Consider the following 26361-nt stretch of genomic DNA (forward strand, 5'->3'; position numbering starts at 1 on the left):
GGGGAGACTTTCTGTTTTGTTTATCTGTATTTTACCATGACTGTGTTTGAAGACTGGAGCATGGACCTGGAGAGATTGTGAGATCTCCATTCTTGGAGATACTCAAAAATTTTCTGGATAAGGCCTGAACAACTCTAACTGGAGCTACTTTGAGGAGAAGGAGAGTCTTAGAGACTTCCAAAGGCCACTTCCAGCCTTAATTGTTCTGTGACTTTGTCATATTTTAGCGGGGGAACGTCAAGGTGTTCCTACCTCATGAAGTGAATCTGCAGAGATTTACCCAGTGTTCAGTAGGAAATTGCTGGTCTCCAGAACTCCTCTGATGATAACTGTGAAATTATTCTTTCAATTCTTCCCTTAAGCTATGGAAGAGATTTATTTGATGAACATCTATTCCCAGTCTGGGAGTGTCAGTTCTGTACGTAGGATTGGAAGCTGGGTGAAAATATGGCTGTTGGGGTGATGAGACAGCACTTAGAAAATGGGTTATCAAACAAGAGAGATGTCTTCTGTAGAGTGATCCGGGAACTGATGGTGTGCAGTAGCGTTCATCCTCTTGCTCCAAGACTTTTGCAATTATATTATATTCAGCACTGTCTTCAAATGTGTCTCATTGATCTTTTTGGCGAGTGGTGGTTGCGTTTGAATTTGTAGGTCTATAAAGCTTCTTGTTGTGGTGTGAATTTCTGTTTTTGTGGGGTTTTTTTGTTTGGTTTTTTTTTTTTCCTTAACATAAAAGGCAATACCAGTTTCTGTAAAATGGCAAGCTAAAATCTTGTAAGCTACCAGCTTTTCAAGATGTCTCAGCTCCTGTGGAGATGAACTGCTCTCCTAAAGGTGTTACAACTCGCTTCTGAAATTGGAAAGCGTAAGAATTTCTTAAGATTTCTCCCTTCTCCAGCAATGATTAATTACTGCTTCTGGAGCTAAATGGATTGAATGGCCTGATGTAAATCCAAACATGTGGAGACCTTTGCTCATATTTAATCATCGTCTGTCCAGTGCCATGGTAGAATAAATTATTATTGTTATTATAAAAGCTACAATTTATCTTCCTCCAACTAAGCCTCAGATTTTTATTTTTATTTTGTTTGCCTTGAGACAGAATAGTTTGGGTTTTTTTTAATGTCTACCAATATAAATCAAATCAAGAGTATTTGCGGTGGTACTGTAGTGGTATAGTAACTGCTCATCGTAACCTGATTGCAGTAGTTTCTATTCAAAATGACATGGGAGCTCTGGGTACGCTTCCTTCTGCTCGTGAATATTTGATTTTTAAGCAGATGGACCTCCTTTCCCCTCTTCATATCATTTCACTTTATACATTGGCAAAAGCTGGTATGAACACACAGGTATCTTGTCCTGATGAGATATTTGGCAGGTCTTTATTAGCCTTTTCAGTGTCATTCTCCTGATGTGAGCTGAGGATCAGAAGCTGGGTTATTTTAGGAGACTTATAAGACAAAATATAATCTGCTTCATTTCCTTTTCTTCTTCTGTGTATGCACAGGCTACATTTTGGAAGCCACTGGAATTACATCCTTAACAATATAGCCTTTCATCTTTTTTCGAACTGTGATATATATATATATATATATAATCTGACTGGTTGGTTTATTACATTTTGTAGCTTTCGAATTTTTCCAAAGATTAGACTGGAAGGAAAAATGCCTTCAGAGTGAGATCTATGAAGGTGTGAAACAGTCTCTGAGGAGAGGCACTGGAAGAACCGTGGCTTGAGTTATTGCAAAACAAACAGTCCAGAGGATGGCAAAATAAACCCTGGGGGCATTGATGTCTGGGTGACCTGGCTGGGATGGATTAGCTCATGCTGGGGGTCATCTTCTCCAGGTGCAGGTGCTCACAGGAGGGATGGCTCCTGCTGGGAGGAGAATTGGCTATGGATAACAAGTCTGTTGGATTCACAATGTCTTTGAGATGTGTTTCCTGTAAAACAGCTGAAGCCGCTGTGTGCTGCTGGACTGCGGGGTGCATTCCCATTTATTGATGGCTTCTAAATGGTTAATTACGCATGCTTCTTTGCTTATTCAAAGGATTTAATTGCCCTTTTCTCTGGGGAGACCTTATTGCAGCCCTTCAGTATCTACTGGGGGTTTATAAGAAAGGTGGGGACAGACTTCTTAGCAGGGTCTGGAGCGATAGGACAAGGGGGAAGGTTTTAAACTAAACCAGGGTAGATTTAGGCTAGATTCAAGGAAGAAATTTTTTATGATAAGAGGGGTGAAACCCTGGACCAGGTTGCTCAGCAATCAGGTGGTAGATGCCCCATGCTGAGCAACTGGGATTAGTTGAAGATGTCCCTGCTCATTGCAGGGGGGTTGGACTAAATGACCTTTAAAGGTCCCTTCCCACCCAAAATGTTTTATGATTTTTACCATATTATTCCCAAGTGCTTCTGTGCAGTCTTCACCGATTTCTCAGTGAGGCAGCTGAGACAGAGATTGCTTAAAGCTGAGTGTTCCGTAGCAGAGCTGGCACAGGTAGCACATCTTCACCCCTGCCAGGCTAACAAGTTGGTGTGCAAATGAGCTGGGCAATATTTATTCTCTTTTGTAATAGCACAGCCTTGATGAGCATCAGTAGGTGCTCTGATAACCTGTTGCTCAAGGTTTGCTAACCACTCAACTGTTTTAAAATGTGATTTACTTTATGCTGGAGAGCAGTCCGGATTGAGGTAAGGTGAGCTCCTAAGGGTGTTTCTGGGTGCCCATTTTTGTATCTGAAGAGGACTTCTGCAGGGATTTAAGGGGTTGTGCAGGTGGTGATCTGATGGCCAAAGTGGAGGGACCGAATTCTGATTGGTACAATACAGCTCTTTGAAGCAAAAACTGATGGTTATTTTTCAAAGATTCAAGGCTTTCCTGATGGACGCGCTACTTTTTAGCTCCATTTTTGTGCAGTCTGTGTGAGCACACTCAAGTTCTGCTTACCAAAGCCCGCTTCCTGCAAAGATTGACTTTCTTTTTCCATTTTGAGGGAAGAATGTCTTTTCATAGGCGTTGGGAATGCTGGGGAATAAATGCTGCAGCAGCAGATTTGAAAGGTTGTTTCTATAAATGGTAAGGGCAAATTCAGCATATTTTTTTTTTTTTTTAATATGATTTTAATGTACATCTTGGTGGAGGCTTGAGCTTCGTTTGCATGGTTGTATCAATGCAAGCAAGAAGCCATGTAATTTCTAAAGAACTCAATAGCCCAGCTTTGCTTTTCCCTAGCAAAGCTAACTGTATTGTAGAGTGTCCGAGACCTCTTTTTTTCTGCACCAGAGAATTTTCTGTTCTTTATACAGTGCTCCACTTTACCGTGGAGAGCTTCTTTTGAATCACGCAAGACCTGATTAATCCCTTATTCCCATATAGATGCGAATCCTGGCTGGATCCAACTCATCACCATATTTTAAGCTAATAAATTGAATGCTGTGCAGGTTATCGCAAGTTTCTTCTAGAGACAATCCTTACCATGTAAAAAAGTTAATTTTGCTTTTTGTGGTGATTAAAGATCTGGGGCACCATTTGCAAGTGTATATCCTGAAATACTTTTTTAAAACGATATTTCTTCAAAAAAAGTTGTCTAGCTCTGTATTATTTGATCTCTTATCTGTTACCTTCACTGTAGAAACCGCATTGCTGCATTTCAGTGATAACCTTATTCCTGTGTATCTGAAACCATATTGCTTTAGGTTTCTGTAGTGTCTTTCATCGTAGCATCTCCAGCAGCTTTGCAAGTCCGCTGGAAAGTAGGTCAGTGTTATTCTGGTTTATAATATAGAGGCTGAATCTTTAGGTTTCTCTGTAACCAGTGTTTTGTTGTTTGCAAGTGGCTCTGGCTGTGGACAAGTTGCTGATTTCTTAACTTCATTTTGCAGTTGTGAACTTCCTCTCCTTTCCCCTGTGCAACTGCAAACTACTTCTGAGGTGTCTGAGGAGATGCCTGCTGTCGTATCAGCTGGTACCTAACTTGCACATTGGGCTTTTTTTTTGTTGTTCTCTACAAAATCCCTTCATCTGTGTCTCCAGGGACTCTCAGCACTGCGCTGGGTGGGAAGTAGAATGTGAAAAATTATCTCAAATGCAGCAATTAAACTTGACCTTTCCTTCTGTTTGTATTATTTTGCATTTTGTAATTATTTTTCAAGTTCTTAGCTCAGGAGAGGCTGATCCATTGGTTCGAGATGAAGGAGCAGTGCTGCAGAAGGGCTTGTATCAATCCCAGTTATAACTCTTGCTCTTGTTGAATTCATTGCCTTTACCAAAACTCATTTGCCAAAAATAATTTTGAATTGTTTACCCACAAGCTGCCTGCTTCCATCACGTTCACATATTGAAGTACCCTTATCCTTTATGAGTGGTCTACCACTAAATTCAGCTGCCCCCTCCCCCATCTCTGTACGCCCCCGTGCCCCTCCTCCCTCCCTTGCATATTGCAAGAGTCTTCAGCAGAAGTAAAGCAGTGGTTGCCTTTCCTTGGGGATCGCAAGTGAGATATTGGAAAATAACCTGCTTATGGCAGATGCCGTCCTAGAAGGATCAGTATTCTTGATTTTCTCTTGATACTGTGCAGGTACTCTGATGCCCTACAGAGTACTCTGTGTTTTATAATGCTAATTATATAATTCTATATAATTTTTTGTAACCTAGGAGGCTTGGGTTTATTGAAAAGTGACATCTGTGGTGCACTCTGCACCGGTCTTTTGGAAAAAGAACTAGAAGACAACATTTTGGTGCGTTTAGCACCTGGCTAGGCACAAAAACATGGTATTCTCTGAGGAGTAGTTCTGGGTGGTCATTTAATAGGCAGATTGAAAGACTTATATGAAATTTTTAGCAGTTTAGACATGGTAGAGTTGATTGTGGTCATCATATCCCATTTTAAGCTACTTTTATGATGTTTTTGTAGACTGTGTTGGGTGTTTACAAGAGCCATCCACAAGAACGTCTACTTCTGTGGTTGTGCTCTATTCCCACCCTTTTTCCACCTACTGCATGCTACTAACCTCACAGTTACCCTCAAAAGGAATGAGAAGAGTGTTTCAAAGGGTCCCATGTCCATGTGATAACAGAGGAAGGTCTCCAGAGGAATTTAGGATGTAGACTGTGCAAGCAGCCCACCCATTTCACGCTCTCTGAAACGCCTGGCTCCAAATCTGGCAACCGAAGAGGATTTACAAGATTGAATGAGACCACTCTGATCTGATTGGACTTTATATGTCATCTAGAGGAGCTACGTGGAAGTCGTTTGGACTTCTAGATGCCTTTAAAATTACACATTTTTAGATTGCTGTGCAGGAAGACTTGGTGTCATGGTGTCTTCAGTAAAAGGCAAAGTAGCCCGTAGCACGCAGGCTGAAAAACACTGAGCTGAAGTTATTTGAAATGCAGTGGAAAGTGCCTAGTGCTCTCAGTAAATTTTGGTGTAGGTCCCTCTTGCCTGTAAATAACTATATGCCACTACTTGCAGCTAGGTTGGAAAGTTGGACTCCAAATGCGTTCCTGAGAAGCAATCTGCTGTGTTTTCTGGCCAAAAGATATCAACGTCTATTCCATTTTTGATCCATTTCTGCTGCTTCTAGAAGCAGTCATGATGTGTTGATTCCCAGAACATGCACTTACTCGAATTGCAAAGGCGTGACTTCTACCGATGCATCAAAATGTCCCTGTTAAGCATTAAAATGCGCTTTGTTTGGATGTGCATATTAAAATTGGTCTTCTCCCCTTTTCTCCCAAGGTGAAAAATCTTTAGAGAATTACAAATTGTAAACAACTACAGTTCTGTTCATAAATTGAATGGTAAATAACTACATGCAGAGAAGTTTGCTTTTCTCTGCCACGGAGTTGTAGTTGCAATTGAAGTGGGACATAGCAGTGTAAATTAATAAGTTTGCTAGTTATATCTAATCCGTTTGGAACGTTAATGCTTGGGAATAAAAAGCAGAAACATCAGACTCTTTTGAGATATGTACTGCCTGTGGTCCTGTCCCTCGTTTGTGTACAGTTACAGTCTTGGACATGAATAGTTGTCCAGAGTGGTACATCTCAGCAACAAGTCTAATAAGGATATTTAATGAGTGTAATACTATACATGTGAAGGTCAGTCGTGGTGCACTGGAAAGAATACACATCATGCTGTTTAAAAGGGCTGCAAGAGAGGTTGCAAACCACAAGCCAGATTTATTTCTTCGAAAATAATTATCATCCTTGCAGGCAAGAGGAGGTGCCTGCAGAGAGCTCTGTCCGTGTCAGACTTGCTTTTTTTAAAGACTCTGCACTCATTTTGAGTAACATAACTCCATGCAAAAAAGCTACTGCTCTTAGGTAGTTCAAAAGTTGAAATTTTTTTTGCCCTTTTTTTTTTTTAAATCAATTAGCAGAATAAAAATGTCACCACTATATATAGGCTGTAGAAACTCAATGTTAGTTTTTGACAGGATGTTATTCTCAGAGAACACAGCGAAGGACGGAGCCACCGAAGGAGGCGGATGGATGCTGAGCTGCCTGTTGGAAATAGCCAAATTCAGCCTTTGATTATTATTTTTCACCATATTGCGTCACCACTCCCCAAACTTCAGTTCCTCTGTCCTTTGTGTGCTGTAGATTGTCACTCGATTTAAATAGCATCGTCTTTGTGCTTGGCGAAAGGGGGAGGCTGAGAGATTCCCATCTGAGTTCCCTCAGATTTCTGTTTTTTTTCAGAGCATGAATACTCAGCCCAGGGATGTTTGTCAGGAGGGAAATGGTTTTGATGTCTGGGTATATAGTGCTTTTGTTATAATATCTTTGCTTTTTAATTCCTATTGCAAAAGGCTTGTTCCTCCTGTTAAACACATGGCTTTTTAGCCACCTTTATGTGACAGCCGATAAGCTCGAGGGCAGGTGATGAAGGCTTACTGCAAGCAGATACTGCTCTCACACCCCCCCCCCCCCCCCAGATGTTCTCATCCTGCAAATAATCCACATTTTTCTCTTGCTATCCCTGAAACATAAATGCCAGCTTTTCCTTGCCCTTGGTATTTTCTTATACAAGTATTTGCATCCCTCCTCCTACACCTCGTACAGTGTCAGATGTCCTATGTGCCATGTAAATTCTTACTTGCCTTTAGGGAGGCTCTGCCTTGGTTTGTCTTGCTAGTGGTTGCTTAAGAAGCAAACTTGGACAGGCATGGTGCATGCTTGTGCCTTGCTAGGGGCTTTGGAAAAAGATAATTCTGGTGGTCATCAATCAGGATTAGCCTGTCGCCAATTGCAAACTTGATATTGGGAGTGAGTTATCCCAGCAAGAGATGAATGGGGGTGGAATGCTTATATAGAGAACATAAAGGGGGCATCTGGTGATTGCATGCTGCTAGAATCCTGTGGTGACATGGATTCTGTCAGCAGGTCCCAAACAAGCTGGAGATTGAAGCTTGGGTGTTGAAGTGCTGGAGCAGAGAGGTAAGCAAAGATTTGCTGGGCAAACCAAGGTGCAGACTCTGTTTCTGTGTTCACTTGAGTAGCTGTTGAGGTTTTTTCATTGTTTTGATTTCTTTTTGGGCTTTTTTTGAGAACTCTTCCTTGTATCCCAAGCACCGTGTCTGCCGGGCAGAATGCTGCTGTGGGCAGGTGTAAGCTCACATCTGCAGGTCCCTGTAGCTCCGTGTTGGCATGCAGGAACTTAATTTGTACTGAAAGTGTTTGTGGGTCTGTAAGTGTTCATGTGGCTGCGGTGAAGATTTTATTCACTGATATTTGAGCTGAGGAAATAAAACTGGTAATGGATCGGCTTTCTTGCCACTGGTACACCTTGGAGATGCAGCTGTTGAACCCTTTGCCTTCTACCTCACCATCCCTTTGCCCTAGTCCCTTTTTTGCTTTTTTTTAATATCTAAAAGCAATTACATATAAAAATCCTTGAAATGAGTAAAACAGTTTGCTGGGAAATAGCCAGCTGTTACCCACAGCAGGCAGGATTAAAGTGCATCTGGCTATTAGTCCCTCTTTGGTCTGGAAAACTATTAGTTTCATCCCAAAGCAGATACCCAAAATAAGGTGTGTGACTCCATCAAAGGTTGCAACCAGTGGAATAAAGCAAGAAAGCCAAGATTTAAACCACCTGATATTATTCACCTTCTGCTCTCGTACTCATAGGCTCATGTATTTATATGCTTTGTGTGGTGTGGTCAGCTAGAGGGGTTATTCTGTGAAATAGTTATTCATAGAAGGAGAAGAATCTACATTAAAGGAACGTTGTAATGCTGTTTCCATGTGGGATGTCTTTGTGGTTATCCCTCCCCCACCAGAACACATGCACACACACGCAGAGCCCCAGCCGAACAACAGAAACACTTGTTTTTCAGTTTAAAAGTCAAAGCGGGGTTTATCCACTGTTCAGGGAATGAGGAATTTGCTATTCTGATTTTGGATGTTTCTATTGCATCAAGCATCCTTGTTACTCAAGAGATAAAAACCAAGTGGGATTCAATTTAAGAAAAAAAAAAAAAAAAACAACAAACAACCCCCAAACAAAAAACCCAGAAAAGAAAGAATACAGTTTTCAATTTGTATATTAAGTGGTAGAACTGATTTCTTGGTGGGAAGGTTATCACAGCTCCAGGACACCAATTGCAAGTCAACGTATTTCCGATGCACGTTGATGCCGGGGACTGTCCAGTTCCCTGCGATGCATGCAAATAAACATGGCTGTCCTTACAAACGGGCTTTTCTGTGAGACTTACAGAAGGGGCACAGCAGAAGGTGTGGTTATTTTGTGGTTTGACCATTGGTGCTTTGCATCTCTGCATCCCCAGCTGGTGTCTGGGGAGATGTTTGCAGTGTGGGTACGGTTGGTTGTGTACACTGTGCTCCACAACTCCCTCCCTGAAGAAGGGCTCCTGGGTTGCTCTGCTGGAGTGTTGCCTCTTTGTCCCACCAGCCCCGTGATGTGGAAGGTTTCTTCATTAGCCCAACCTGACAAAAATGCTAAATTGCTCCTGGGTTTAAGGGATGCCATAATTTTACAGCAGTGCTGGCTAACTGGGGAGGTTCCAGAAGACTGGAGGTTAGCCAGTGTGATGCCCATCTATAAGAAGGGCAGGAAGGAGGAGTAGGAGAACGGCTGATCTGTCACCCTGACCTCAGTGCTGGGGAAAGGTATGGAGCAGATCATCCTGAGTGCCATCACACAGCACATGCAGGGCAACCAGGCAATCAGACCCAGCCAGCACAGGCTTATGAAAGGCAGGTCCTGCTTGACTAACCTGACCTCCTTCTATGACAAGATGACCTGCCTGAACAGATGAGGGGAAGGCTGTGTATGTTGTCTATATGGACTATAGTAAAGCCTTTGACACCATCTCCCGCAGCATTGTCCTGGAGAAACTGGCTGCTCATGGCTTGGATGGATGCAGTCTGCACTGGGTGAACAGCTGGCTTGTACGCCTGAGCCTGAAGAGTGGTGGGGAACGGAGTTACACCCAGCTGGTGGCCGGTTACAAGTGGTGCTCCCCAGGGCTCAGGGCTGGGGCCAGCCCTGGTTAATATCCTTATTGATGACCTTGATGAGGGGATTGAGTGCACCCTCAGTCAGTTTACAGATGACACCAAGCTGGAGGTGGGTGGTTGGGAGTGTTGATCTGCTGGAGGGTAGGAAGGCTCTGCAGAAGGATCTGGGCAGGATGGATTGATGGGCCGAGGCTAGGCTGACTGTATGAGGTTCAACATGGCTCAGTGCTGGTCTTGCACTTGGGTCACACCAACCCAATGCAACAATACAGGCTTGGGGCAGAGTGGCTGCAAAGCTGCCTGGTGGAAAAGGCCCTGTGTGTGCTGGCTGACAGCCGGCTGGACATGAGCCAGCAGTGTGCCCAGGTGGCCAAGAAGGCCAACAGCACCCTGGCTGGTATCAGCAACAGTGTGGCCAGCAGGACCAGGGCAGTGATTGTCCCCCTGTGCTCAGCACTGATGGAGCTGCACCTCGAATCCTGTGTTTTGGGGCCCCTCACTACAAGAAAGACATTGAGGTGCTGGAGCATGTCCAGAGACGGGCAATGGAGCTGGTTAAAGGTCTGGAGAACAAGTCTTGTGAGGAGCAGCTGAGGGACCTGGGGTTGTTTACCGTGGAGAAAAGGAGGTTCAAGGGAGACCTTATGGCTCTCTTACAACTACATGAAAGGAGGTTGTTGCGATGTGGGGGTTGGTGTCTTTTCCTAAGTAACAAGCAACAGGACGAGAGGAAATGGCCTCAAGTTGCACCAGGGGAGTTTTAGATTGGATGTTTGAAAAATTTTTTTCCCTGAGATTTGTCAAGCACTGGACCAGGCTTTCCCAGAAAGTGGTTGAGTCACCGTCCCTGGAGGTATTTAGAAGACATATAGATATGGTACTTCGGGACATGGTTTAGTGGTGAGCTTGGCAGTGCTGGGTCAATGGTTGGACTTGATGATTGTAAAGGTCTCTTCCAACCTAAATGATTCTATGAGTCTATGACGCAGTGTGCTTCCTCTGGCTTCAGGATGGTCTTTCAAAAGGAAAACACCCATATGAAAAGTCAAAACTTATTTCATCAAAGGTTTTATGTATCTTTTTCTTTCCACATCAACCTGTTAGTTGATGAACATCATCTTAGTTTTTTGGGGATTTTTTTTCCCTCACTCATCTCCTCCAGTGTATAGGACTGGAGGACCCAGCTGATCTGGAACATGCAAACATCTCTTCATCTGAAAGAGCACCAGATGAGAATCACATTTCGCAGCGAGGTTGTTGTCTCTGACCAGCTGGAGAGGTTTCACCGTCAACCCTTAGGGAGTCCTTCAGCTCTCAGTCACATCCTTTCCATAACACCACTGGCCCCCAAAGCCAAGAAATGGCATCGAGAGTGAGCATCCTTTCCCTGCTTGCCATGGCTTTTTGTCTGGGTGGTGTTTCTGGAGATTTGTTTTTCTCTCGAGGAGCTTACAGCTTGTTTTATGCTACCTGTGGACGTTTTTATAACCATCAGGTTGTGATGGTAACACTAATGGTCTCACCGGGTGGAGCTGTGGAACGTCCTTTGGGGTAAACCATGTCTAGGAAGAAGTATGTTGAGCTGGAGATGAAGTCTGGAGGTAGGAAGATCCATCTGGAGATACAGGCCCTGGTAGACCTCATATACCCGTTGAGATGCCTTCATGATGCCTGTGTGTCTGGCTGTTCCCGTGTGCAGTGCCATTTCCCAGGAGGCATCCATTGTCTCATTGTTCCGTGCCAGCTTCTGGCTTCCTTGGGAGGTGACCTGTCATCTTCATGTCTCTATGACAGCTAGCACAGAGGGGCTTGAGTGCATCTTGCAGGACCCACAACTGTAACGTAGACACCAGCGAGACAATGGTGATGACTGGAGAACCATGTAAACTCATAGCATTTTGTTGTCCAAGCCAAAAAGAGAGAGGTGGCTGGCTGGGTTTATTAATTCATAATTTATGGCTTGCTTGCTGTTCTCCCGAGCGTGAATTAGCAGGATTTTTCTTTAAACCCTATTTGAGCTTGGTTATCCTCATTTGCTTCCTCTAAAAAGTTTTCTGAGCTCATATTGTAATAGATTATTCTCGCGTGGTTCACTGCCTGTAATGAGTAACTGAAAATGGAAACATTTTGCCCAAAAATGCAAGTGATGCTGCACACTTGTGTTGCCGGGCTGGACAGATACGAATTACAGTTCTAGATTGCTCTTGACCTTGTGGTAGGATGTGCTTTGCTGTTTGCTCCACCTGAATGCTGCTATGAATGATCCAGCTGGGAAATGAGTTTGGGAGAGTGCGGCAGAAAGCAGGGGGGCAGGAAGGCTTCTTGGGGAAGGCAACGGCCCTATGGGTATTGGCAGTGATGGCTCAGAAATTTTTTCCTTGCCTTACTCTTGTCGTTGGCTTGTTCATGTGTGTACTTCTGTTTTGCTCAAAGTTCATTGAAGGCTTTGCTGGAAGAGCCCCTTCAGCCATAACCTTTAAAACTGCCATCTAAAGTACGGTGGTAGTCAGAAAAGTGACTCTCTGGAAGTGACACGGTGGCATGCAGTCGAGGATTTCATCCCTCTCTGTTCTCCAAGCGTGCCTTGTTTGTGCAATGAAAATCTGAATTTAATTTCTATTCTCCCACCCGCCCTTTCTAAAATGTCAGTCCTCCACATCCACCCTGAGATATTGGCACTTCTGATGAAGTTGAAGGCAGAGCGAGCTCCTCTCTCCATCATGGCATTCACTTTTTCTCCTCCAATGGGAGCAAGCGCCGGTTTTCATCGAAAAAGTTAATGGCTCTGACTGAAAGGAAACAGGTGCATTTGGTAAATGGTGTTATACACAGCCCAGCTTTTGCTGCAGGGTTACACCTGCGGCGGTGGGTGCAGATGGAAGAGGGACATGTAGCACCAGCCCCATGTCCTGCAAAACTCACCTTTGCAGAAAAAATTACTCACCAACACCTTGACATGCTTATCTATTCCTCTTGTCTAATTCAAGCTCTGCTGTGCTTCAGCTGCATCACTTGTGGCCAGGGGGACCCGAATGGCTTCCCTCCGTTGCCCAGTTGGGGTAAGCCATGATGCTTGGGCCAGGCAGCTCCTGCCCCTGGTGCCAAAGGGGTTGGAGGCTGGAGCTACGCTGGTGAAGCCCAGGGGAGTAGCAGGATTTATTGAAGGCACACGTGTGCTGCTGAGTACCTGTTCTGTCCTTGTCCCCTGCAGCTCTGTAATAGATTGGCTTAGGTGTTATAATTGCATTACGCCTCCCTCCCCTTTCTGTTCTCCTCCCTGCTCCTTCCACCCATCCTCAGTGTTTAATATATGCAAGTTCTGCTGCAAAGGAAACTCAGAATAAAATAAAAAAAAAACCCACCAAAAAAATAAAACCACCGCCACCGAAGTGGTAAAGGCAGGAGGGAAATCCCATTGCTTTTTCCATCATTCCTACCCGTTTTTCAGGAAAGGATGAAAGATCTTACAGTTAACATGTCTTTAGCTGTGAAATAGGGCTTTGTGAATGCAGCCAATGGATGGGGTAGGAGAGCTAGGATGTTGCCTTGTGCTTGAGCATCACAGGTGACCAAGGGTGAGGGTAAGTGGGAAGCAGAGGGTCTATCTGGTTAACCTGCTGGTGCTTAAACTGTTAAGCCAAATGTGCTTGGTATGAAGTTACCCAAATATGTGTTTATATTCAGACACATTTTACCAATTACATATTTATATATAGGTTCTGTGTTATATTTGCACACATTTATTTACTTACTCATTTTTCTTCCCTTCCCTGTTGATTTGAATCCACTCGTATGCTGGTGCTGCTTGGTCTTTCTCTGCAGCGTGCTCTTCTGTGCAGCTCTACCTGAGATGTACATTGAGCTTGGAGGTATAGCTGGAGGGTAACTGGAGCCAAAATAAATCACAGGTGATTGTTTGATGCAGCCTGACTGCTTGAGAAATAGAACTTTTCCTTATTTTTGGTGACTTGTCTGTTGTCATCAGTTTTGCTTTGTATTTTTTTTTTTGTTTGGTTGGCTTGGTTTTTCTTGTATGGAGATTAAAATAAGGAGAGGGAAGCGCAGCCTCTCTGAACGTGAGCAAATCTCAAGAAGTTTCCCAGAAGGAAGAAATACTGGCGTTTGCCAGCACCTGCCATCACTTGAGGATGCTCCATGGGCAACAACGTGACTTGCTTTGTTGCTTCTGTCTCATCAGCAGGTTTTTAATTAATATGGGAAAGGTCCTAGATAAAGCTTTTTTGCTGCTTTTTTTTGCTTTTTTTTTCCCCTTTTTTTTTTTTTTTTCCCACTCCCCATCTGTCAGTATAAAATTGGTGAAAGCTTCAGGCCATGAAAAATGCCCTGAAGATTGGGATGGTGGCCAGGCCAAGGATGGGAGTTGCCTCTAATTACTTCTCCATCTTCAGTTCTTTGTGTGTTGGTCCAGCACCTTTAAGAATCTGCCGCTGCAGTGTGTTGATTTTTTAACTCAGAATAATCTTTAATAATCCCTGTAATTCTGTATTTATATGACACTTTTTATCTGGCAGCGTTCTGTAATTCGCCCATCATACACAGATTCTGTCAGGGGAAGAAACAACATACCAAAAGCTGGGTTTTCTTTTAATTGAGGTTTCTAACCTTAATTACAGCAGGCTGTTGGTCCAGCAAACTTTTTGCTTGAGGAGGAAATCCATCAACAGCATTTTCACCTCACTGAGAGACATAAAAATGAAATGCTGGACATTTTGTTCTTGTTTGCTAATGCAGAGAAATAGCAATTTGGAATATGAATAATGGAAAAGCGATGCAGTAGTTTGTGGGAGAAGTGAGCCAGTTCTGCTTGCTGAAGCCGGCTGAAAGTTCACCTGGAAAGAAGCACCTCTTGTCATGAATGATCTAAGAAAAATGTGTTTGGTTGTTGTTTTTAATAACATATGTGACATTTTGGAGCTCCTTGATGGCCATGTGGGAATCCAAGGTGTATGCAGAAAGACCGTAAAATGGAGCTGTTTGCTAATACAAAATAATATTGGGGCTAGTCTTCCATTCTGAAATTCTGGAAAGATTCTTATGGAAGTGAAATAGGGAGATTTTGGCTTTTCTGACTACTCTGTGTACCCACCCACTACTGCCCTCTTCCCACCAAAATACAGCTTTTTTCTGAGCAACTATGGAATGATACATAGAAAGGCTGATAGTTTTATAAACATGAATTGTTGAGCATGGCTAAAACTTGTGATTTTTACAGGGGCAGAGGGGAGAGAGGGATGATACAGTGACAACCTGTGAAGGCTGGAGGGTTATTTTTTTTTTCCTATTTTTTTTTCTTTTCTTTCCTAATTTCATTTTCAACTACCCCTGTGTCTGCTTTCTCAAGGATTTAGTTTGTGTGCGGTCTTTGGGTTCATTTTGCTGCTTGGGAAATTACTGGCATCTCTGAGCACCTTTAGGTGAGCAGCGATGCAGGAATGGAGCCGCTCAGCATGCGTTAAATATAGCAGCAAAAAGAGACTGACGAGTTAGGTACGGCTTGTCTGGAGTGTTGTGATCTCAGTGTCTTTTTACAGATTTAAAATACTCTGTTTAGCTGAGCATTTAGCTTCCACAGTGGTCTTTTGGGGTTTTTGAGCATTAAAGGATGGTAAAACTACTGATTTTTATGCATTTGCGTAATTATTTGAACATCTGCAAATGAATTTAGCTTTGCATGAAATGCTGTTTCATGGAGGGCATTGACTTGTTGAATGACGTTGACGTGGAAGGTGGCATCTTCATGATACGGGTTTTTATTAAGTCTCCTTTTCCTTCCTGTGCTCCATAACCTGGTGAGCGGCTCTCGGGCAGGCAGTGCTGTTGCATAGAGCAGGCTGTGCATGGTGGAGACGCAATGTCTGTAGGGCGAAGTGGGACAAAAGATAAATGTCCTCAGGAAAATTTTACCCTGCTTTAATTTTCTCTTCCCCTTTCTCTTCCTTTCTTCTTTTCCTCCATGGGAAGCCAAATGGAGGTGGGGAGGAATGTGCGCCAAGAGGGTGTTGGTCTAAGACATATAGGATGGAGACATGCATCGTACTTTTGCCCCAGGTCTCCAGCCTGTCTTGCTCTTCAGCATATTGGTGCAGCAGGGAGCTAATGATGCACCCCCATGGGGATGCTTCACCACTCCCTGTGGTCTTTGCCCCTTGCTTTGCTGTCCTCTTGCTGGCTGGAAAACCATCTCATAGGGGTAGCTCTCCAGCCAGCAACAGTATGTGAACATCTGGAGCTTTGTCCTCGTTGCTCGATCAGCAGCTTCCTGCATTTTTTATTTTTTTATTTTTAATGCCCTACTTCCCCAGTCCCCTATCTCCAATTGTCTTCACTGCCAATAAAATGAACTACTGCCAAAAAATTAAAGATCTGTCTGTCACACTGTGGTGGTGCATGGGAGCTAAATGCGGTGAAGAAGAGGAATTCTGCTTTTCAGAAGGAATTTGGTAGGACTGGATAACTCACCTGATGGGGATGTTAAAACCCGTTGACATGGTACTAACTTAGCAAAGAGTGAGCAGATAAAAGGCTAGTGGAAGGTACTGTGTGTCAGAGAAATCAGAACTTGCAGTGGAGTTTGAGCTGAAAATTGCAAGATCTTAATTGCTATGGTTGGGGTTTTTCAACCTTTCCCATCTGGGGATTTCTGGGGACAGAGAAATCAAAGCAGGTTATGCAAGTTCTTTGTAGTCTGCAAGAGAAAACAAAACCCAAGCCAAAACATGAAACAAGCCCCTCCCCCCGGCCACCCCCCTCCCATCTTTTTGTAGTCAATAATAATTCTCACTGGTTTCTGCAGACCATAGACTACCACGTTTAGTAGGGAAAATGTGTTACAACCTACACAAGGTAATTCTGTGCCTCCTCATGCTAGATAGATAATCTAGTATACAACTGTCCAGTAATGCCGGTTCAGGGAAAGAAGGTGACAGTGGCATCCTGGAACAGGAAACCAGTAAATTCCCAGGAGAGAGAAGGCATTCAGGCACCTCCAGCAGGGAACATCACAACTGGTAGGCCAGACGGCAGAAGGAATTAATGGATGCAGTAATCTATGATACTCTTTCATGGGGCTGGACTTTTTCTTTGGAAGATACCTTGTGTTCACACAAATTAATTAAAAGGCAATAAATGAGAATGGGCAACCTTTTAATGTGCTAGAAGAGAGCAAACTCAACTGTCTATTTTAAATTTAAGATCATTAAATCCTGGAGTGAAAATGCCCACACTAATTTCACTGGAGCAAGGGAAGATGTGCTGCACGTATCTAGAATAGTGCTTAAATAATTCATTAAATATCCATGTTTTAAGAATCAAAAAATGGTGATTTTATATGCATTTGCATCATGGCCATATCATCACTTAAAAGTAAACATAACATAGATGAATAACAAAGTTGTTCTTATTAACATGGTTTTAAGGTAGCTGAATCTGAACTTGAACAATTTGCAGTAGAACAGATCTGAGTAGCCATCATTTGCACATTAGTAGCTGAACTCAAAGCTGGGCTGAACGCAGATTTGTGAATATGTTTGGTTGTTTTGTTGTTTGGTTTTTTTTTGTATCTCCGGTGTTTTCTGCTATTATGGTCTTTCAGCATTTTTCATTGTGTGCAATTCTTTGTAGGTTCGTTTTGCCATTTGTTTTAAAAGGCAGCTTGGGGATCTTAGGTGCTATATAAAGACAGGAGAAAAAAAGCAGCTTCCACGTGAAAGTGGTCATTTCAGATGGTGGAGGAATGTTTTAAAGGGTGCCCATATGTTGAGTATCTTGGTGTTGCAAGAGAGGAAGGGATAGGTTGCAAAGAGCTTTGCAAGTGGGAAATACTGTCTTATAAGGGAATGGGGAGCAAGTGGAAGAAGGGCTGGATTATATCTCAGGAGAAGGGAAAAATGATTTTTGTGTGAACTTTCTGGATTTCTTAAAGCAGGGTGAAGTGCATATGTCAAAGCTGGAGAAACACCAGCTGCAATAGTTGAAAGATGATGTTGTGGGAGCAGCCCTCCTTTCCCATGCCATGAGCCCACAAACCCAAAGGGTACTGAGGAGGTGACCAGGGTGCTGCCAGAACTGGAGGTGGGTCCTTGAGGAGCACAAATGAGAGGAAACATCCTCTGATCTTGAGTATCATTTGAGATGATCACAATGGGGGGGGGGGGGGGGGGGGGGGGGGGGGAAGCAGCTGTATACACCGAAGTGGATCTGGAAGGTGCAGGCATGGTTTGTGTCTTTGTGAATGGAAACAACAGGAGAGGAAGAGAGGATGGAGCTGAGAAACAGGAGTGGGTCACAACAAGAGACTCAATGAATGTGTAAAGCAAGAGCTACATCAGGAGATGAGTCATAGGAACAGGGTTAAGCATTTGGATGTTGTTGAACCTGAACTTCCAAATTTCACCTGTCAGCTGCTGTGTTTTATAGCTGTTGCTGCCTGTGGTGGATTAGCTGCTTCAAACAGCCAAGCGCCCACCCAGCCGCTCACTTCCCTCCATTCCCAGCTGAATGAGAGGAGAAAATAGGATGAGAAGGCTTGTGGGTCAAGGTAAAGACAGGGAAATCACTTCCTAATTATTGTTGTGGACAAGAGGCTCAACTTGGGGAAAGTTAATTTATTGCAAAATAAAATAGATTTGGGTGGTGAAAAGCAAAGATAAAATTGAAAACACACCTTCCCTCCATACCCCAGACTTTTACCCGTTCCCAGCTGCCCCCCGGCTCCCGGCCCCTCTGCCCCCGCGGGCCGTGCCGTGCCGTGTGTCAGCCCGTGCCAGCCCCTCAGCCCCGCTCCCGCCTCCTGCCCCGTCTCCCTGCGCCAGCGCGGGCCCTGCCCCGGGCTGCGGCCCTTCAGGGACCCGCTGCTCCCGCCGGGGCTCGCCAGGGCCGCAGCTCCTGCAGGACAGAGCCCCCAACACCTGGACACACCCAGTAGGTGCCCTTCGGTGTTAACAGCATCTAATGCAGCTTTGCAGTAGCCCTGATGGGGGGAAAGGGGGTTTTGAGGGAGTTTTACTCTGTGGTTTCTCTTGGGGAAAGCAGGGAGAAGGCTGATGTGCCTGTATACCATGGGAACTGCAGCTCTCTATGTGAAAGGACGGCCTTTAGAACCTTTCTACCTGATTCACTGTATGCTATACAAAGAACCTTTAAGCTTCATGCCCCATATCTTTATTTTGGAAATACTGTCTTTTCCATCATCCTTTTTGTTCAGGTATGGCAGGACCTGCCTGCTAATATGTTGAGGCATATGAAAAATCTCCCTGGATTTTTCCCGAATTATTAAATTTTCGTTATTTAAAATATATTTTAAACCACAAAGTGGTTTTAAAACCAAAAGTTTTTAACCCTCTGCCTCCTCTGTGGATGGTTTGAAAGAAGCAGAGATGGCACCGAGTCCTGGCTCTGCTGTGCAACACCCATGGCTGACCTAGGATGCCAAGAACACCTCTACAAGAGGCAGGAGGGCTGTTTTTTACCTAAATTAGAAAATGGGGAAAATAAAAAGAGCATCAGCAAGAGGCCAAAACTTGTTCCTTTAAACCTTACCTACAAGTTGCTCCGTTTGCTTTTGAAGCATCCATTGATGTGACCGTGTCTCCTAGATGATTGTTCCTGCCTGGTTGGGTGAAACTTGCTACAGGCATCTAGAGCTCTGACTTGCTTTCATTTGCTCTTTTGGCTCTACAAGGCTGAACATTGTCTTTCCTTTTTCTCTTTTTGAGTACTTAAGGCCCCCCTCCCTTCCCTGGACGAGCTGTTGCTCCCGTGCTGCCTTAACGTGGTGAAATCTCTGGAGAAGCAGGTCCAGCTGTAAAATGAATAAAATGAGATGGTGGTTTTATGTTGCACCTTTCAGATTCTGAGTATCCCATGGCATTCCTCAGAGCAGCGAGCTCAAAGCTGTTGTGCTGAAAACCAGAGCAACAGCCCTTAACTTGGGCATGAGCACGGTGGGTTTTGGCAGATGGAAAGGACCTAGTGGTCTCCCAGGCTGGTGGCCAAGAGCACACAGCTTCCCAGTGGCATGTTCTTCACCATCTGGCCATATATTTTGGGTCTCGCGTTTTATTTTTTCTTAATAATTCTTCTACTGTCAGTCTCCGTATCTTTCTATAAGAATGCATAGGAGATCAAGGTTTTTAGATGAGGGTCATCAGCGTGGTTTGGATGGTGGACTGGGATTTGGTTCCTGGATTGTGGGTGGCTTTGCGGCCTCAGGCACCACCAGGAAAAAAAAAATAAAAATAAATGAGTGCCCTTAAAGTGGGAGAGCAGAGTGGGAAGATTTCCTTAGAGGGGACTCAAACATTTGTTGGTGGAAGATGATAGGAAAAACGTGGAAAGGAGTTGATTTGACCTAGAAATGAGAAGTTTGATGAGGAGGCTAGTGAAGACACGTGGGGTGTGTGATTGTCCCCCTGTACTCAGCACTGGTGAGAGCGCACCTTGAATCCTGGGTTCAGTTTTGGCCCCTCACTGCAAGAGGGACGCTGAGGTGCTGGAGTGTGTCCAGAGACGGGCAACAGAGCTGGGGAAGGGTCTGGAGCACGTCTGATGAGCAGCAGCTGAGGGAACCGGGGTTGTTTAGCCTGGAGAAAAAGAGGCTGAGGGGAGCCCTTCTCCTCACTCTCCTCAACTACCATAAAGGAAGTTGTAGCAAAGTAGGTATAAGTCTCTTTTCCCAAGTAACAAGCCGTAGGATGAGAGGAAATAGCTTTGAGTTGGACCAGGGGGGGATTAGATTGCATAATAGGAAGGATTTCTTCCCCAAAAGGGTTGTCAAGCATTGGAACAGGCTGCTCAGGGAAGTGGTTGAGTCACCATCCCTGGTGGTATTTAAAAGATGTGTAGATGTATGTGGGACTTAGGGACATGGTTTAGTGGTGGGCTTGGCAGTGTAAGATTTATGGTTGGACCTGATGATCATAAAGGTCTTTCCCAACCTAAATTATTCTATGAATAGGAGTGAAGGCAAAGATGGGTTTGACAGTTGGCAGAGCCCTGTTGATGGGACCCATCCATTCGTGGTTCTGCACAGTAGTTTGCAAACTGGGGCCTTGCTGCTCTCCTGGTGCCTGATGCATCACAGACAGCCAGCTCCTCTGCTCTTCCACCTCTGTACCTGTGGTTCCTCGTGTCCTTAAGAAACATTTGGGTCCTGCTGACGACAGTTTTTTATGTGGATCACGTTTTGCCCCTTGTCTGGTATAGCTGCATTTTGAGGAGTTTTGTGTCAGGATGGTGTTTCTTTGATCTTTGCGAATACAGATGTTGGGATCCTCTGTGCACCTTTAGACACAGGGTTATAGAAGGAGTGACAAGGCTGTTCTTTCTTTTCCCTTTTACCTCTACTGTAAATTCAGACCCTGTGTAACAATATCTCAGACTCCTTTCTAGGTCCCAGAGCTGCTGTAATGAGGAAAACCAGCATTCGTTTCAAGCTGTGATCTAAAATAGCATCTGTCTTTCCAAATTTTCTAAGTTTCTGTATGTGTAAATCCCCATTCTAATGCATCTATTCTTTTTTATTATTTTTTCCTTTTTTTTTCCTGTTTTTTAAAGATTTATTTTCTTCCCCCCCCGCCCCGCACAGAGCTGTGTTTACTACACTAGCTAATGTTAAGGTTTTTATATATTCTTGCATAAGAGATTTTTGTTTGCAGTTGTGCTTTCCTGGAGGAATCACTCTACTAGGTGAGATATCAGAATATTGTGAACTCCCATTATCTAACAAATTTTAGATGAAAATGAGAAAGGTGTATGCTTGTAATACAATAATTTAGGTAGAACAGCACTAATGCATAGTTGAGCATGGCATTCTATTTCTGATTCTTTTTTTAAAGAACTGTCTAACAGCAAAATGCCCCAAACAAACAACAACAAAAAAACCGTTTTAATATTCAGTGGAGGAGAGTAAGGATGTGATTTATTTGTATAATTAAAACATTTCCACAAAGACAGAAGGAAGGGTAGAAAGCAGGTAGCTCCTAGGGAAAAGGGTGATTTCTTTTTTATGGTCTTCAGACAGAAAAGCTGCTGTGTTGGCAGGCACCGCTGTTGACTCCAGCCACCAGTTCAGGAGAAACTTCCAGATGAGAGGTTACAGGTCCAGAGAGCACGGCTGGGAAACCCTGACAAGGGTGATGGCAAAGAAGACTTTTTTTTTTCCTTTTTTTTTTTTTTTTTTTAATGGGTTCATGTGACATAAGCTTATCATTTTCTACTGAATATCAGGTTTTAACTTAAATTGTCTTTACTGCTGCGAGGACAGAAGAGCAACATTCTGGATGTTAGTGAAGCAGGAAGCCTGTGATAGAAGACGTGCATGCTCTGTGGTTTTGTGGGGGATGTGGAGGAAGGGGATGTTTCTTTCTTTTAGGAGCTTCAGGTTTTCCATGCTAAGCGAGCAAGTTTCCAAACCGGTCACGTTAACATAGTCTAGGTTAACCTCTTATCCCTGCTTGTCAACTGGAGATTTTATGGAGCTTTTGAGTGCTTTTACTGTCCGTCATGTGGTTCCTACTTCGTGCTGGTGAGAGGAATGGAAATACGTTTGAGGTGGAGCGGCTTTATCCCACCTCTGCCCTTGGGAAACAATGATTTTGCAAGAGAAAAGTGTTGGCAATGGACTCCAAAATAATGTTTTGAAAAGAGGTGTGTGGCAGCCTTTCCGTGCTGGGATGTGTTTGGGATCCAAGGCTTTTGCCCTTCCTGACTTGGATGACTGAACTCTGACACTGGATTTAAAGAGTATCACAAAACAGTTTGGAGATAATACTATAAAAAAGAAGGTGGGAAGAAGAGTAGGGGAAGATGTGCTATCCTCTCAAAGGCTTTTGCTTCATAATTTTGTTGAAAATGGGAATTGGGCAAGTTTCAAGATGCTGGAGTTGGTGGGAGGTGATTTATCAAAACAGTTAGTGAGCTGCCCCAGACAGGTGACTGCTTCAGGGATTATTTTTTTTAAGAATAGTTTTCTATTTCTATTACCTGGTAAAACACTTCAGGTGTGTTCATGTGTAGTTTCTGTGTACCAAAAGAAGGTCTGTCAGTGCAAGCTCAGAGCTAGTGTGCTTTGTCCCCCAAGATGCCTAAAGGGAGACACTGGAATTAAGCAGTTAATTTGGTATCTGTAACGACTGTACAGAAGTAGGAGGAGAAGCAAAGGCAGAGACGTGAAATGAGAGGTCAGGACAGAGATGGAGAAACCTACCTGTTGCAGTTGCAATCAGCCTACCACACTGCAAAGAGAATTAGGGAAATGCTGGGGAAACTTGATCCCAAAGAGAATTAATTTGTGCCCCAAATTCATGTGTTTCATTCAAAATAATGTTGGGCTACCAGAGAATAAACAAGTTAGCTCAGATCAGGAACATCAGTGGTAGACTGATTGTCCTAGAGAAAATGTTGTTGAAATAGCACCCAGATGCTAATGAAGATGCTGCTGCCCACTTCACAGCCATTTAAAGGCTGGGTGACACTGCTTGAAGCCAGCCCAGATTTTTTATCTCTCTTTTCAGAAAAATCCACCAAGGCATCCATGTATGGGCTGAGCTTTGCGACCGAGTGTAACTCCAGTCATTTCAGTGGCAGCTGAGAAACAGATTACAAAGCCAGAAAGAATCACTCTCATTATCTGGTCTGATCTTTTATATAGCAAATACCTTAAGTCTTTTTTCCTTCAGTTATTTTCCCTATGAACTAAAGCATATCTTTTAAATGGGGGAGGGAAATCTGAGCTTAGATTCTCTCTCATAGCTTTTTTTTAAAAATTTTTTTAAATGTCCACAGTAGATTTTTCTAATTATAACCACGTCTCCTGATGGAAGTTTTCACCTGTTTTCTACTTTGTGACCAGGTTTAAAGTTCAGTCTATGGTAACTTGGCTTGTTTGGCTAATCAAAGAATCAGTTAAAGATTATTCCTATTCAGTGATGATGGGAACATAAACATTTAGGTAAAGTTGCACCAAAACGTAGCTTTGGTTAAGCTGGATGTATCACAGTCATGGAAAAAATCTACACTTCCAGTACCTGAATATTTCTCTGGATTCTCTTTTGATGCTTGGTCAATGTTCCATAGAACTTGGCAGTAGAGTGGGCTCGATGTGGCCATGCCTGGGTGCAGCACTATGAAGCATGGAAGTGACCTCCCCGTGTTGGTGACCTCTTGGCACAACGTTTTTAACCAATTCAACTGATCGTTGCATGACCTTAAACTGATTCTACGAAGGATCTCCATTGGACTGTTCTGGAAACATGTGCCATCTCTGGTAGTTGCAGGCATGTAATTGTAGCCTGATGCTTTGTGGTGCGTAAGTGGTTTATTCTGGGACACGCTGGTTTTCTTTGGTCACTCAGGTTGGTGCTCTGCCTCGCGGGCTTCGGTTTGTCATCCTTGTCAGTGTCACTTGTGATCTTGTGGACCAAACCATGTCACCGAGTTCAGTAAGCCAAAATTTCTATAAATCCATACGGAGTTGAATATTTAATAACTTTCTCATGGCTGAGCATTAGGTTACCAGTAGTTGGAACCAATACATTGAGCTATCCCTTGCTGGAGAGAAAGCAAGAGTTAAATTGCCTATTGCATCAGGAAATTTAAATATTCTTCTTTAATAATTGACTTGTTTCTTCTTCTTTTTCCTTTCCTTTTTTTTTTCTCTCTCTCTCTTTTTTTTTTTTTTTTTTTTTATCCTCTGGATTTGTTGTTAGGCTGGCAGGCCATTAATGAGCACTGTATTATCTGTTTTACCCTTTATCTTTGATTCAACGTTAGCTTTTCTTCTGGAATTCCCTTGATTTTTTCCAAATGGTGTCACAAATCAGTGCTAATGAGCCAAATCGCTGCTTGCCCTGCTCTTTCACAGTGTTGGTGCTTATGTTACCGAGGCTTGCTGGATTTAATCACATCTGAGCTGCTATTTTTGAACTTTTCTGAGCAATTGATGGGGGTGAACAATAATTTCCACTGGCTTTCAGTGAAATTTCGTATTTGAACGTTTTCCAGATATTTTCCAAGGTAGAAGAAAGTTAAAAATGTTCCTGATTTTTCATTTTTCTGAATTATTTCTGAGTTCCATTTCTCCTGTCCTGCATCAATTGTGAAAATCAGATGTTCTGCCACTCCTCTGCCTCCTTTTTTTTTTTTCTTACTTATTTGTGGGTTTTTGGCTGTAGATTTTTTGTATCACTTTTTTGTTGGGGGGCAGCATCTGGGTGGGTTTATTTTTTGGTGGGGGGTGGTTGGTTGGTTGGTTTTCCTTCTTTGTTCCCTAAGTTAATGTATGAGCATATAGCTTTGGATTATTTTGTACAATCCTTTGTCCTGTGAAAGAAGGGTTGCCGTGTTCCATAACTGAGAATTGTGGACATCCAGGAAGGGGTACCTGTGAAATTCCTACACTTTATCACCTCTTACACATCCAGTTACCCTTCTCTTTTTCTACTTACATGCCTTTGTAAAGCAGGCTTTTAAAACCAGCGAGGGTTTATATTACTATTCTAGATTATTTATTTTTTAATACTTTTTAAGTAAACGAGTCACGATTACCCAAGAAGCCACTAATTTTCAGTTCTTTGATCAATTCCTCTATATGAAGATGAGGCCTAATGCAAAATTCCCTTGAGCAGTGCACAATGCTTTCAGAGGTAGGAAACTTGTCAGCTGTAATGCTAAATAATTCTAGGGATGTTTTAGTCCTGGCAGCAGGAGACTTCAAGCATATGCCAGTCAGACTGAAGTCCCTTAAGAGAACATTTTTCCTTACACTTTATAGGCAAGTGTTGGTCTTCTCTGGTGTGTCGTCTCACTCGGCACGCTGCTTGGTTTGTCAGTGGTGTGGAAATACTGTCACTTGTGGTTTTTAATGCTTTTGCTTTGTTGGTCCCTCTTGAAAAGGTTGTAGCCTGGAAAAGTCATGTCCTGAGTATGCGAAGTCCTCTCCACATTTTGATGGGATCCATCCATATGGGGCCATCAAGGGCCTAATGGGAGACCTGACCTTCACTCTAGATTGTGAACAGAAATTGTGACCATCTGATTGCTCTTTTGAGGAGCTGGTGGGTGAAATAACTCAGTCCTCTCTGAAAAGTTGACACTGAGCTACTGAGTCAACCCTTTCTGTGAAATTCTTTCCTTTTCTGATGGTTGTACTTGAACTGTAATGAAGCTTGCATCCCTGTCCACAACGCTGGCTGAAAAGGTCTTGGTTGACTTAAGTCATGTCATGTATCAGAAAAATTATCCAAATGCTTTAGAATTTTACTTCATTAAGTGAAAAAGTTTGACAGATTTCTGCAAAGGATGGTGGAGGTGGCTTCTGGTTTTCCCTGTGGGTAAAATAGCGTGAGAGGTTGGGCTGGACTACGATACTAGAGAATTCTGGCAGAACTAAGAAGGAAGGAAGCTCTCTGGAGACCACAGCTTGAAATCACAGGCTGGTGTTAACCCTCTCCAGAGGATTGTGTGTTGTGGCTGATGGGGCTTATCTTGATTTGGGATTCTTGTGCCTCTGTTTAGTTCATTATAGGCTTGTTTCAGAGAGGAACAAATACATACTGCAGTTAATGCATTGAGATTCCTGTGAGTAATCCAGCTATTTTAAAGAGGTGCTAAAAGGTGTCTCATTTGGGGGTTATTTTCCAAGTTAATTCACCTGTAAAATCAGAATTAATATAAGTTTGTATGTTGTGATTTTAAATATGTCTAGATTCACATACATGCAAAACCAAAATGTTTTTCACTGAACGAGTAGCTAGTATGTGCAGAACTGCGGGAGAAGAGCTAGAGAATGAAATGCTGGAAAGCTGAACAGGTCTTCCTGCCCCTTTCTTGAAAATGCAGCTTTCAGACC

At 43.3% G+C, this 26361-nt stretch overlaps 1 protein-coding gene across 7 annotated transcripts in view; it reads left to right on the forward strand.

The window, feature by feature from the left end:
* Positions 1–26361, forward strand: part of TSNARE1 (t-SNARE domain containing 1) — a 508015-nt gene that overhangs the window by 67703 nt on the left and 413951 nt on the right. The window contains exon 1 of one of the 7 annotated variants that reach the window (XM_055705273.1): positions 7421–7448. The exons of the other annotated variants lie outside the window; for them this stretch is intronic. The gene's annotated coding sequence lies outside the window, so the exon portion shown is untranslated. Of the gene's footprint in view, positions 1–7420; positions 7449–26361 lie in introns of those variants that run through there. 7 annotated transcript variants of the gene reach the window in all.

This window comes from Falco cherrug, chromosome 3, assembly GCF_023634085.1.
Source record: "Falco cherrug isolate bFalChe1 chromosome 3, bFalChe1.pri, whole genome shotgun sequence".
Taxonomy (NCBI): domain Eukaryota; kingdom Metazoa; phylum Chordata; class Aves; order Falconiformes; family Falconidae; genus Falco; species Falco cherrug.